This window comes from Canis lupus, chromosome 10 (genome assembly GCF_048164855.1).
Source record: "Canis lupus baileyi chromosome 10, mCanLup2.hap1, whole genome shotgun sequence".
Classification (NCBI taxonomy): Eukaryota; Metazoa; Chordata; class Mammalia; order Carnivora; family Canidae; genus Canis; species Canis lupus.
Genome location: NC_132847.1, coordinates 19483654 through 19497572, shown reverse-complemented (window position 1 = coordinate 19497572; position 13919 = coordinate 19483654). Strand labels below are relative to the sequence as shown.

Here is a 13919-nt window from a genome sequence, read left to right as displayed (position 1 = left end):
AAATATTCCACACAGAACATATGACTTGACCTTTCCATTTTTTATTTTACTCTACTGTAATATATATATATATCTTACATGTATAAAATATATATAATGCATATATTTGACTATTCTGTTAACTCTAGCCAACATTTTTAAAGAAATAATCCCTTAGAACCTGCAATATTCATACCAAATCTGCTATCAAAGTTCTTCATTCTGGTTTGAATTATATAAAAATTAGATATAGTTCATTTTAATTTGACCCACATAGAACTTGCATAATAATAATATACTTACTTCATCAGATACAGTGATTCTTCTAAACTGAATATTAAGAAAAATTAAATCTATACTAAAAAGATATGTTTTCCTTAAAAGTACAGAGAGACTCTTTCTTTTGTTTTAATCATTAAAGTGTATTACATCTTCTCTACAGAAATACTAGGTGATTGTCAATATGCCATTTCACTTTATTCTATATCAAATTGATGTTATATCCTAAGAATAAATCTAAAGATACCTTTTTTATTGAATTTTTATAACACTAATAAAATTCTCAGGTACTAGAACAACAGTTCCACTACCTACCTTTATCTACTGTCCTCTTCTCTTCTCCCTCTCCTTCTCTTTCCTAGACATACTTGTGAGAGCGCGCGCGCGCGCACACACACACACACACACACACACTGAGGGTGGGGGATAATGAAAAAACGATTTACTGTGAAAATTCTTGTAAAATATATCAAGCATGTATTATATACTTGAGCCATTTTGGGGGGTAATTTTAATATGAATTTCAATGAATTCTTTTAGTTTCCACACATGTGCTCATTGTCACTGATGTAAAACTACAGTGAATTTTGAAGTAATTACAAGAAGTCCAAAATCTTCCCTTGATAGAAAAAAAGGGCAATAGCAAATATTTAAAACTTGAAATAATAGTCATTAAGATATAGCACATCTACACATGGATTGAGGGTGGAGGGTATCACATTATATAATACTATGAAAATGTTACTCTTCACGTATCATAAGATACGTGAAACACGTATCAGTGTATCAGTATGCTTCTGAGGTTCAGTCAGTATCAAAGTTTGACTAATAAAACTGACAGTGTGGCTGATGATTAAAAGAATAAGTATTATGATGCTCAGAACATCTCAAGCAAACATGCTCAGTTTCCCTAAATCATAAATTTATAACCTGATACCTTCTTTCAAAAGGCTATATTAGTTGGATTTATAACAATAAACCAAATAAAATTTAATTGCATACCATATAAAATTGAATGACTCCAAAGCCAGATTTTGGACTTAATATTATTTGGATCATAACATACTACTAGCTAAGTAACTCTGGACTTAAGATTATTTGGATCATAACATACTACTAGCTAAGTAACTCTGAGAAAGATACAGTGACTTAATCTACACAAGTGCTCCATAGGGTTCTGAAACATTCACTTTTGAAAAGCACTTATCAAAAAAAAAAAAAAAAGAGAGAGAGAGAGAAAGAGAGAGAGAAAGAAAAGCACTTATAAGTGATGTAATGCACTTATCAAAGGATCTGATAGTGGGTAATCACTCAATAAATGTTCACCACAATTTTTATTTTTATTTTAATTAGCATAACCATAATAAATCAAAGCACTCAAACATTTGAGTATGAACTGAAGACCTCGGGAGTCCAAAGAATCAAAACTGATCCATCTTATTGTATTGCCATATTAAGTATGTTCTGAAATAAAATGTTTTAAGTTAGGATTTGGAAACCACTTCATAACAATTATTTGTTGTGTTAGGACTTTATCTACAGACATTTTTAAAAAACAAGAAGGCTACTTTTGACAAGGAAAAAATGTTGAAATAATTATAAATGGTGACTCACTCATTCACTACATATTTACTGTCTGGCTACAGGGTGCCAGACTCAGTTCACTGTGGGGCAGATATAGCACTAAGTGTTCAGCATTCTTTCTTCAGGGAAGGGTTTTCTGGGACCAGAATACTATCCTACAACAAAGGAAATGCTCTAGCTTAGGTCAATATCTTTCAAGATGATTTCTCATATTAAAGCAGAATTGTAGAAAGATTTGAGGTTTTCTGTGTCACCATAAAAGCCTCACTTTTTCCACTAATCAAACAGAAATCTATATCTGCACTGTGATTTTACAAGCTATGGAAGAACATGAATCCATATTAACCTCTACGCACAAGGCTCCTGTGTTCAACAATCCACAATTAGGCAGCTATCATGTTAGTGCAAATATTGTCCTTTCAGTTTTAGAAGGAAACAAAAGAGAATATAAATGAATATCGCACAGCACATCATCTAAAATCAATGCAAGCTTTATAAGCATTTTTCTCCCAGATTGCTCTTAGATTTTTCAAAATGATTTTTAACTATTTTGAGATGTTTCATACCAAATTTGGAAATAAAATTAAGTTTAATGGGTGTTCCTCATCTTATATCATGTGCATATTCTCATATGGTGGCATCTGTTCTCTTGCCATTGAATGTTATTCTTTGATTTCACAATTTAGCAAGAATTTCAGTATTTTGCAAATTTACCATCACTTACATTAATACATTACCACTCGTTTTTTTTTCCTACAAGTTTTGACATTTTATTTCTCTATTTTGATGCCTCTGTACTTGATTAAAACAAACAAGAAAATTGTTCTTCATAAATGTGCATTGACACCATCTCTAAATCCTAACCACAACATGAAATTGAATCTGGTCAACATGCCAAATATACTGTTGGTGAAGTGCTTCAATTCACCAATATAAATGTTTCATTTGTTAAAATTTAAGTTAATTATGGTCTATTAAATAGATCCTAAAACTCTAAAGCAAGCATAACTTAAAAATGACTTATGGGCCCCTGGGTGACTCAGTCAATTAGGGATCAAACTCTTGGTTTCTGCACAGGTCATGATCTCAGGGTTTTGAGATTGAGCCCTGCCTTGGGCTCCACACTCAGCAGGAAGTTTGCTTGAGATTCTCTCTCTCTGTTCCCCCCACCCAACACTGTCTTCCTCTCTCTTTCTCTCAAATAAATAAGTAAATCTCTAAAAAAAAAAATGACTTAAAAATTAGAAAACAAGATGGCACTCTCCACTGTTGTTCTCGCTCTTTACTAATATTGCTACTTTACTTCTCCCACCTCACTTTGCATTCACTCTCAGAGCTAAAGCACTACCACAATTATCTCAGACTTTCTCTCCATTCTTCCATGCTTCTTTCTGGAAACATCTTTTCCAGAACCTTTCTTTGAAACGTAAGCTTTCAAAGGGCTGGGGGACAGTATTTTTCTGAGATTTAAACTATATATTGTGAGTCTTTGATAATACCCTATTTTAAAAAATAGCATGTCATAAGGGTATAAGTGATAAAGGATATGAGGGAGGTGTTAGATCATTATAATTTCAGGATATCAGGAGAGTCTTGAGGGATAGCAGAATCTGGGTAAGACCAGGGTAAGATTGCTCCCTAGGAGAGGAGATATTATGAACAAAGGCAAAGAGGACATGGAATCTAGCTAGCAGTTAAGAAGACGCCTGCCTTGAGTAGATGGGAAAATGTAGCCTAAAAACAAGTTAAATCCATATAATTGAAAACATCAAATGATGGAATTCTTGATAGGAAAATCAATGTCCTGAGGTTCTGAGGATTACTACTCTATCGTCTGACCAGAGGTATATTAGAGAATTCTAATTCAGTGAGACACTGAAAGAGCACAGGTGTTTTATTTCTAAACGGCAGTTACAAAAGTTATGAAAAGATCTGGCATCTGGAGATGCTTGTGAAAACACTGTGGACAAATGTCTGATGCTCTACATGATCTGAGCAATATACATTTGGCTTTATTTAAGTGTTTCCTTTTACAGTCACGTTAAAGTATATATCTCATTAAGTAAATAAAGTATATAAAGCATTATATAGTTCAGAGTGTAAGCATAATAGAGGGCTTGATGTAAATTATGATCCTAGAAGTTTATTTGATGCTTTACTCAGAATACATCATTTTCAACATTGCTATAAATAGGAGTGATTTTTCATGCGTTTGTGTATGCAATACATACAAGCAAGTCTATGAAAATACACTTCTGACACCCTGTGTATCCTATTGTTTTACAATGCTAAACTTCTCTTCCTGACTCGACCCTTTTGATGTTTACTCTTTACACCCACAGAGGGAAACTCTAAATCCTTAACAAAGATATATAAAGTAGAAGGTCATAATAAACTCTTGTCTGCCTCTCCAGCTTTATTTTTACTACTTCAACTTTATATATAACTGCAACAAATATACATTTTAATTGGGTGAACAAATTTTATATTTTAATGCATTTCAGAATAATTTTTAGTTGCAAATACACTGCACATGCTGTTTTCTCTTTCCAGAAAGGCACTCTCAGTTATTTCTTCAAAATCAGGCCAACCTGGTCCTTTCTCCAAAGAAACCACTTCCTCCCTGATCCATTTGTACACTGCACCTTTCCCGTTATTACACTAATACATCTGCTACGATTATGGTCTTTGTGTGTCCCTGAATAGACCATGGGCTATTTGGGGGAAGGCTTTGGGCATAGAGCTCAGCTTCATGCCTTCAATACATAAGGCCTGGTACACAGGAGGTGCTCAAGGAATGTTGCTTTTAATTTAACATATTCTTCCTTTTTGAGATCAAAAGAAAACATATCCATTTGATGCTCCCAAGAACATCTATTCCATCTACTCCACCTGTAACTCCATCAGAGGGGAAATTACTATTTGATTTCTCCCCCTCTGGCATTCACAATGTTGCCTTCCTTGTGAGCCCAGGTTCTATCTTTAGGAAAAGCTTTCATGTGATCACATTGTTAACATTATTCTGTTTTCTTTCCTTGCCAAAGGGCTTCAGAAAGTATCTTGAAACTATAAAGGTAGACAGAAACTTAGGAATCATTGAGCCATAATTAGAGTTTTAAAGTCAAGAAAACCAAGACTTAGAAATGTTGCATAACTTGCCTAGAATCACACAGAAAGTTCATGTGAGTGTCAGAGCAGGAATCTAACACTCCCAATTTCCAAATTTGTTTTTGGTTTTAATACATCATTCTAAATTTGCTTGCTACCTGCATTCTAGTTTCCCCCACTGAACTCTGGAAATTGTTCTGAGGCCACCCACAATTTCCTGTCCTTTGTTCTCCTCTCTAAGGCATTTGACCCTTGACCACTTTTCTTCTCCACGAATATTACAGTGCTCTAGCCCTCTTCTCTAGCAACTGTTTCTGTTTCCTTAAACAGGAATATCCCTCACTCCAAAGCAGGTCTTCTGTCAGCAACTGCTGTCTGCAATGATCCCTCCCAAAGATTTTATAACGCCCTCTACGGAGCCAATACCCAAATTCCAAATCCCCCTCTCAGCCCACTGCTTCCATTGGAGATCCATGCTCCTCGCTGGTCACATCTCATCACCTCGCTTCAGATAACCGAACATTCTCCCACACCAGTGCCTCTCTCAGAGTGTGCCTTCAACTTGTTTCTCTTTGTGACTCCAACTTGTTTCTAGTTACTCAGGCTGAAGAAATGATAGAATCCTTTTGTTTTTCCTTTTCAAATTTCTTTTAAAATATTCAGAAGAAAACAATAAGAAAATAACATGCCTGTGTGCCAGACGTTGTATATATAGGATTCATTTAATCAAACAGCAAGCTTATGACACATGTGCTAACCTCACAAGTTTATAGTTGAAAAAAGTGAGTTTCAAAAAGATTTATTGTGTCCCAAGGTCACAAATGAGTATGTGGAAAAGACAGGATTCAAACCAAAGTGTCTTTGTGAAGCCATCTGAGGAAGTCTAGGCCTTGCCATATGACTGTTATTCCAAATAACTCATCTTTAAAAAATTTTGCACTGAGGATTTGATGTCAAACACAACACCTCACAAATGTGAGATGTCCAAAATTTGATATCAACAGCAAGGCCAGGCCCTATCCCTCACAGAGCAGAAGACAAACATACTGTGTTAAGCTCTGAACTTTATCTTAAGCTGACTGTTTTATATGATGAGACATATTAACTGCCAAAGGCACTCTGAGTTCCTGAGAGTTCTGAGGGTTTCACTCCCAGGCATCCCTCCGTGCTATGCGCCCAATCACTCCCCCACAGCTGACTTGGGAGATTATTTCAAGGCTCTCATTTTTCTTTCCTTCTTCCTTTGTTTTACAATTCTCTTTTCTATCTTCTTTCTTGAAATGTCTCCTGATCATAAAACCAGAACATTTAAGTAGCAGAATATTTAAAAAATATAGTTAAAAAAAGCAAATCATTATCCCAAATCCCATTATATAGGATAATTACATAGGTATGTGTATATTTCTTCCTACTCTATTAACATACACACAGACACACAAAGTATATATGCGGGTATGTACTCATGTGTGTACGGGTGTGTCTCTACACATGCACACATTTGTTAGTTTGACCTTCTACTTTATTTTCCCATTAAAGAACAGCTTAAAAAAATAAAGAACAGCTTAACAGCTATTGTATTTCTTAATGGTATTAAATAATCTTTATAAGCCTGTTTTTTTTATCACTGAATAACAGTGTATCCTCAAAATATGTATTTATATTTATAAATATTTATTAGCTATTCATTCATTTAATCCTCTGTTCATTAAGTGAGTATCGACTTTGTACACCAGATGTAGGGGACAGCAGTGATCCAGACTGGCAAGAGCCATCACCAACTTACGTACACTGTAGGAAGGTATACAATTTGCTATTTATTCAACTGAGTCAAAGTTACATGTGCAGTTGCTCTATCACTGTTAATAAGCTTTATGTTGATAGTTTATACACTCATTTATATCTGTATTCTATTTCAAACACACACAAAAAGGTTCAAATATAGCCTGGAAGTATCCCCTCATATACCTAAGTACCAAGGCAGGAGCTGAAAGTGATCACCTAGAGAAGATGAACCAGCCCTCTTCAAAGGACAAGTGTGAAATCCCAAGAGGCTGAGGGGAATCTCTGAAGAGGACAGCCTCACAAGATCCCATAAATGTGGCCCATGAGAGACAAACAGTCACCATTTTAAGCACCTGTCAAACGTAATGCTCAGCACCACTATCCCATGACACAATTACTATGCCATGACACTGTCGCCAAGCCATGACACCACTGGTCACTCAAATATACTTCTCCCTCCTGCCTCCCTTACAGATTCTGCCTTCAAGGAGCCAGAGGACGCTCAGGACACTGAGTAGAAGAAATGAAAGCCCTGGATGGGGAAATAACAAGGGCTCTGACTTCACTCCCTCTTCTTCCCTGCAAGTGATTAGCTCCAAGAAAGCCTGAATATGGAGGTCATGTGGCAGAGAGACTAACTTTATGGGAATTTGGAGGGTTTGATGGTTAAAGGATAATATTTTAATTACCAGAATTTCTATGACTAAATTTACCAAGCAACTTCCCCCAACCTAAGAGTGAACAACACCCCAAAGAAGACCAGGAATAAACCCCTGGTTTCTATGATATCCTTTGAGTCCTGTTTATTCAATGGAAAGTTATACATATACAGTAAGAATTCAGGTGCCAAGTATTACAAGGGTTAGAGAGTGATGTGGGGAAGGTCCTTTGGGTGAGGTGACATCTGAGCAGAGATCTGAGAGTTGACCAAGGCAAGTTAGAGCAGAGAACATTCCAGGCAGAAGCAGAAATAAAGACCATGAGATGGGACCAACTTATCATGAATAAGGAAAACCAAGGTTAGAATGACTAGAGCAGAGAGATAGATCCCTGGGAAAATGATGACTAGAAAGGAACCCAAGGGCATTCCATGGTAGTATCACTTATCTGATTCATATTCAAAAATAAACCCTGATGAAATCCTCCTGTGGTTTTTGGACTATTTATCTTCTTAGACACTGGCTAGAGATTTTATTATGGGATGCTTCATGATGACCGTCTGCACTATGTTCTTTCAACAGTCTTATTTTGTCTCCATAATAATTGTGTAGGAATACATGTCATTTCTACAAATGAAAAAAAAATATGCTTTCTCTCCCATTTTCTTGAAAACCACTGCCCTTATCTAACTTTTTTGCCAGCATTTGACAGAGATATTCATTTTAAAACAATTTCAAAATGTTCCTTTTTAACTCCATTGTAGATAAACAACATCACAAGTATGATTATAAACAGAAGCTGAGAGCACCTGGCTGGCTGAGTTGGTTAAGTGCCTGCCTTTGGACCAAGTTATGATCTCAGAGTCCTGGAACTGAGCCCCACATTGGGCTCCCTGCTCAGTGGGGAGTCTGCTTTTCCCTCTTCATCTGCTCCTCACCCTGCTCATTCTCTCTTTCTCTCTTTCACTCTCTCAAATAAATAAAATATCAAAAAAAAAACAACACTATTTTATGTTGAAGATGTGAAAAGTGGAAAATGAATGCTCCACCCTAATATTTAGTATCCAAAATTATTTTGGTAAAGATTTTATTTATTTGAGTGAGAGAGAGAGAGAGAGAGAGAGAGAAAGATTGCACACATATGCATGAGTAGGAGGAGAGTCTACAAACCAACTGAGTCACTCAGGTGCCCTAGTAGTCAAAATTACTGACTTTTTATTATTAGAATGGTTATCTCATTTCTCATTTTATAGTCTAATTTTTGCTCAAATCAAGAAAGGCCACTGATTTTATTTTCATATAGTTTCTAACATCCATTCACTTTACTGTAATCTCTTATTGCTTAGAATAATTTTTAAATTAATCCCTCAGGATTTTTTTAAAGTTTTATTTATTGACTTATTTATCTGAGAGTGAGCGAGAGAGAGCGTGGCAGGAGGGTGGGCCGAGGAAAAGGGAAAGAGAGAATCCCAAACAGACTCCCCATTGAGCGCAGAGCCAGATATAGGGCTTGATCTCACAAGAGCTTGGTATCATGAGCTGAGCTAAAAATCAAATGTCAGATGCCTGACTGACTGAGCCACCCAGTACCCCATCCCTCAGGATTTTTCCAGATTCTTTAAACATGCAAAAAAGTGAGTTGAGGAATAGGAAGCAAATTCCTTTTTTATTGTTGTTGCAAATTCCATTTTAAATCTACTTGTAAGTTTATCAACCAGTCTAGCCAAAAGCTATTATGTTCTACTGTAGCTTCCTGATGATTATGTGTTACAAATGTATCTACTGAATACCTGTCACATGACAACATGCAAGGCATTGAAGATTCAAAAATGAAGAGATTTTAATCCTTATTTTTATGGGCCTTAACTATTAAAGGGAAAGGAAAAAAATCAGGCCTTCTGACAAGCATAAAGAATTATAAATTGTGAAAAGTATCATTGAAGAAACAAACAAGAACCTGGAAGAAAGACAATGGAGATTGGAATGCTAGAGAGGGTGGCCCACTGAGACATTTCTAAGGACTGAGCATTAGATGCAAGACCCAAAGAAGGAGTATCAAAAAGACTGTAGGCAAGAAAAGGTTGGTGTATTAGGCAGAGAACACCACATACCAAGACTATGACCCTAGAATACACATGGGAGAAACTCAATAGATTGACTTTGTGTTTACAAAAATGTATACTTTGAAATTATTATTTATTACAACCTATATTTGTGTTCTATATATTTATGCCACAGTAAAACTTATTTTAAAAATGAAACCAGGGGCACCTGTGTGGCTCAGTGGTTGAACATCTGTCTTTGTCTCAAGGCGTGATCCCGGGGTCCTGGGATCAAGTACTGTATCACTCTCCCCGTGGGAAGCCTGCTTCTCCCTCTGCCTATGTGTCTGTCTCTCTTTCTGTGTGTCTCTCATGAATGAATGAATGAATGAATGAATGAATGAATGAACCAATGAATAAAATCTTAAAAAAAAAGAAAACTGAAGTATAAATAATGTAATAATATTACTTAGCAATACAGAGGCAAGGGAAATACTGAAAGAAATGCAACTGCTCCTAGAAGGCAGAAATCAAGCACAGAGAGGAGGGAGCAAAGTAGTTTATTTTTTCTTCCTAAATATTTAAGATAACATTTCAAACAATGTACAGATATGACTGAGATGACACTTTAGTTTAAGAGAGAGGCTGAAATGGAGGGATACAAGACTTGTTGAGGATGGGCCACTACTGTAATTAAAGCAATTAATAATGGTGGCATTAGTGTAAAGTCTATTGAGAAAGACCTATAGATGTGTGAGGACAGTGTTAAAGAATCAACATGGAGACTGAGGCAGTGGCAGGAGTGACAAGACAAATAATAACAGTAGCAAAAACAGGACAGCAGGGCTGGCAGGGCATGATTCATGGAGAGTTCTGAAGACCATGATAAGGCACTTAGGTTTTGTTGGACGTGTAAACGGATGAACTGACAGTGGATGGCATGATCAAATAGAAATTTTGAAGAAAGTCACAGGTTATTTTTAGAAAACATATTATAGGGTAACAAGAGGAGAATGAGGAAGACTAGTTTGAGGCCATTGCAACAATTCAAGAGCAAGCCTATGGTGACCAGACCTAAGGAGCAACACATAGCTAAGGATATGGAAAAAAGTAAGCACATTTGAGATTAATTTCAGATACTCATACAAACCAGAGGGTGACCACTCAGATTTGTTAATGGTTTAGGTGCTGGGACATGGAGGGACAATAACTCAGGGAATTCAGGATGACTTCAGAGCTTCAGAGCTTCTGTCTTAAGTACTTCAGAGGGAGACATGCAGGTCTGTAACTGAGATGTAAATCAAAAGACCTTATTAGGTTTGATGTATCTGTAAAATATCCAAGTGGAGAAATCAAGTAGACAGTTGGAATATGGAGCTTAGTGCACGGTTTTGAGCTGGAGACATGTGTCTGGGAGCTGCCAACATAAAGATAATCTTTCAATCCATGGGAAAAAGTGATGTTATCCAGAAAGGGAGTGTAAAGAGAGAGAGCAGAAGAGCCTAAAACCAAACCCAAAGGACCATAACATTGAGAACCAGAGAAGGACTCAGCAAAGGAGATGGAGGGGGAAGGGCCAGTGAGGTTAAAGGAAAGGTAGGAGCTAGTTGATTTTTTTAAATAAGAATAAACTCTTCCTAGAAGTAGTCTTTAAAAAAAGACAAGAATAAGCTCTCATTCAGTTCACTCCAAAGAAGCTATTGCCCTAACCCATATTGCTCAGGTTAAAAATTCAGTAGCCTTATGCAAGATGATCAAACACATGTGCTCGTGCTTCTGTTAAATTCAACAGCAAAAACCCAAGCGAAAGAACCCTCCCGTGCCTACATCAATCAGGGTTCTCCAAAGTCCTAATAATGTGACTTTTGTTTTGTGGCAAGTAAGAGAATTTTGCATGTTCCATTTTTGGGGGGAGTTATAGGGAGAATATGTTTATTAACTAACTCTGCTCACCCTATGCACTCTTTTAACAGTTGGCTTCCAGCTTGCCACTCACCCTAGCACTTAGTGAGCTGGTGCATATTCGGTCGTGCACCTAGTTGTTAAAGGGTTTAAAGGGTTAGTCACTCAGTGATTTCGCAGAGCCACTCACCATGGTGATGAACCCCTACAGCACTTATCTCATGCAATTCCAGCCCAGTTATGTGCTTCCAGTGGAACTGAATGAGACCACTGAGGAAGCTGCACAGCTGCAATGTGGGGAAGTACTCATCACTGCCAGGTCTTACTGGTGACCTCACAATTAACAGAGACTCTGCCAACCTCCTACATACCCCTAGAGAGTGGATGCAAATTCAGTTTACCATAGAAACAAGATTAGTGGAGCAAACTAGCCAAGGGCCATAGCACTGGTACTCAGAGACATGGAAAATGTGCTGCAACTTCTCTTCCAGATTCAACTAAAGGTCAAAATTAATAAACTAATTAATTGACTCAACAATATTTACTGAGTGTATACTATGTGTCAGCGAATGTGCCAGATGTAGGAAGTACAGCAGTGCACCAAACATTTTAAAACAGCCAATCTTAAGTATCTTTAATAATACAGACAGTCCCCCAATTATAACGGGTTTGACTTAATAAAATCTGATGATGGCGCAAAAGAGATGTGCCTCCAGTAGAAACCGTACTGCAAATTTTGAATTTGGATCTTTTCCTTGTCTGGCGACATGCATACCACACTGTCTCTGGTGAGGCTGGGCAGTGGGAGGAGCCACAGCCGCTGTTAGCCACACGATCCCGAGATTAAGCAATCCAATCATTGAGCCTACAACCATCCTGTACCCACTGAACCATTCTGTTTTTCACTTGCAGTACAGTATTCAATAAATCACATAAGAGAGACAACACTATAATATAAAATACACTTTGTGTTAGATGATTTTGTCCAGCTGTAGGCTAAGGTAGATGATCTAAACACATTTAAGGTAGGCTAGGTTAAGGGATGATGTTAGGTAGGTTACGAGCATTGAATGTGTTTTCAATTTATGATGGGTTTATCAGGATGCAACCCCATCATAAGTCAAGGAAGATCTGTAAATAAGGAGTTTCATTATTATAGATTTTAAGTCTTTTTTCTCATTTGCATGCACATCAGCAAAATGTGCTATTAGTTTGCCATTTAGGACCCTTGAATAATTCAAATATTCTCCCCCACTCCCATTTTGAATGGCAAAAGATAATATCCAAGAAATTATACTGGTGTTTTGCCCCCTTATAGGGAAAAATAAATCTTGTACCAACAAAGTTCTTCCATACATGGCCTGTTTCTGAACGTCAAGATCCCTGAATACCAGTCTGTGAGTAGGCAGTGCTGAACGAACACACTTGAGCATCTTTCCTCCCCACCTTTCTCTACTTTCTCTTCTTTTGTCCCATCAGTGAGTACACAGGCTCATAAAGCTACTATAATATCAGGCTGACTTAAGAGGTCATACACCTAAAGAGCTAAAAAAAAAAAAAAATGAGGTAAAAATCAGGAAATGCAAAGCACTCTGCACATACCAGAGCACATCAGGAATATTATATCCATGCATCACGATGTAAAAAGGACATTTATAAACAAGAGCTTATCCAAACCAAAAATCAGGGGTCATTTTGTTCCAAATTCCACCCAGAGAAGAAACATTCATCAACACCTTTGATAAATATTTAATATTCTGCTTATGCATTTCAATCACTAATAGGGCAGTCACTGCTCTGAAGCAATCCAGACCTCTAACGGACAGCAGTAAGTCTCAGAAATATTTTTATAAAAGGTCCAGAAGGCTTCTTCACCACCACATTAAATCACAAGTCCTGACTGTACATCCTAAGCACCTTTTCACATTTCAAATATATGACAAATATTCTCATGGCCTCTGTGTTTGTGGCCAGTTACCATAATCATCCCTGATATGAAATCTGTCTTCATTCTTTTCATTTTACTTGTATGCTCCCTAGTTTATCAATGCAATTCTTAGGTTTGATATTATTTGATTTTAAGGTAAGTGAGTGAACGTTCAATAAAAAATGTCTAGCACTTAGGATAAGTTGAAAGAAAAGACTGCAGGAAGAGTAGCACATTAAGAATCTGGTATAGGGGATCCCTGGGTGGCGCAGCGGTTTGGCGCCTGCCTTTGGCCCAGGGCGCGATCCTGGAGACCCGGGATCGAATCCCACATCAGGCTCCCGGTGCATGGAGCCTGCTTCTCCCTCTGCCTGTGTCTCTGCCTCTCTCTCTCTGTGTGTGTGTGACTATCATAAATAAATTTTAAAAATAAATAAATAAATTATTAAAAAAAAATCTGGTATAGACTGGCATAGGACAATAAGAGAGGAGGTGTTTTTATTTATAATTACCACTCTTTATTAGGAAGTATTTCAAACTTTCAGAAATATATAGAGTATCCAAGATTCAATTCCCACTATTTAACAAACATTAATATTTATGCACTGTAGATAACTTTTTAAAAATATAATAGATTCAGCTGAAATGGACCTGTAC

General features: G+C 36.9%; 1 protein-coding gene and 1 long non-coding RNA gene across 2 annotated transcripts in view; one reads left to right on the top strand and one right to left on the bottom strand.

The window, feature by feature from the left end:
* LOC140641292 (uncharacterized) overlaps positions 1-7520 on the top strand; it is a 34019-nt gene extending 26499 nt beyond the window's left edge. Inside the window, exon 3 of the long non-coding RNA XR_012037843.1 lies at positions 7207-7520. This is a non-coding gene — a long non-coding RNA (uncharacterized lncRNA). The remainder of the gene's footprint in view (positions 1-7206) is intronic.
* ADAMTS19 (ADAM metallopeptidase with thrombospondin type 1 motif 19) overlaps positions 1-13919 on the bottom strand; it is a 228514-nt gene that overhangs the window by 182865 nt on the left and 31730 nt on the right. The window lies entirely within an intron of this gene.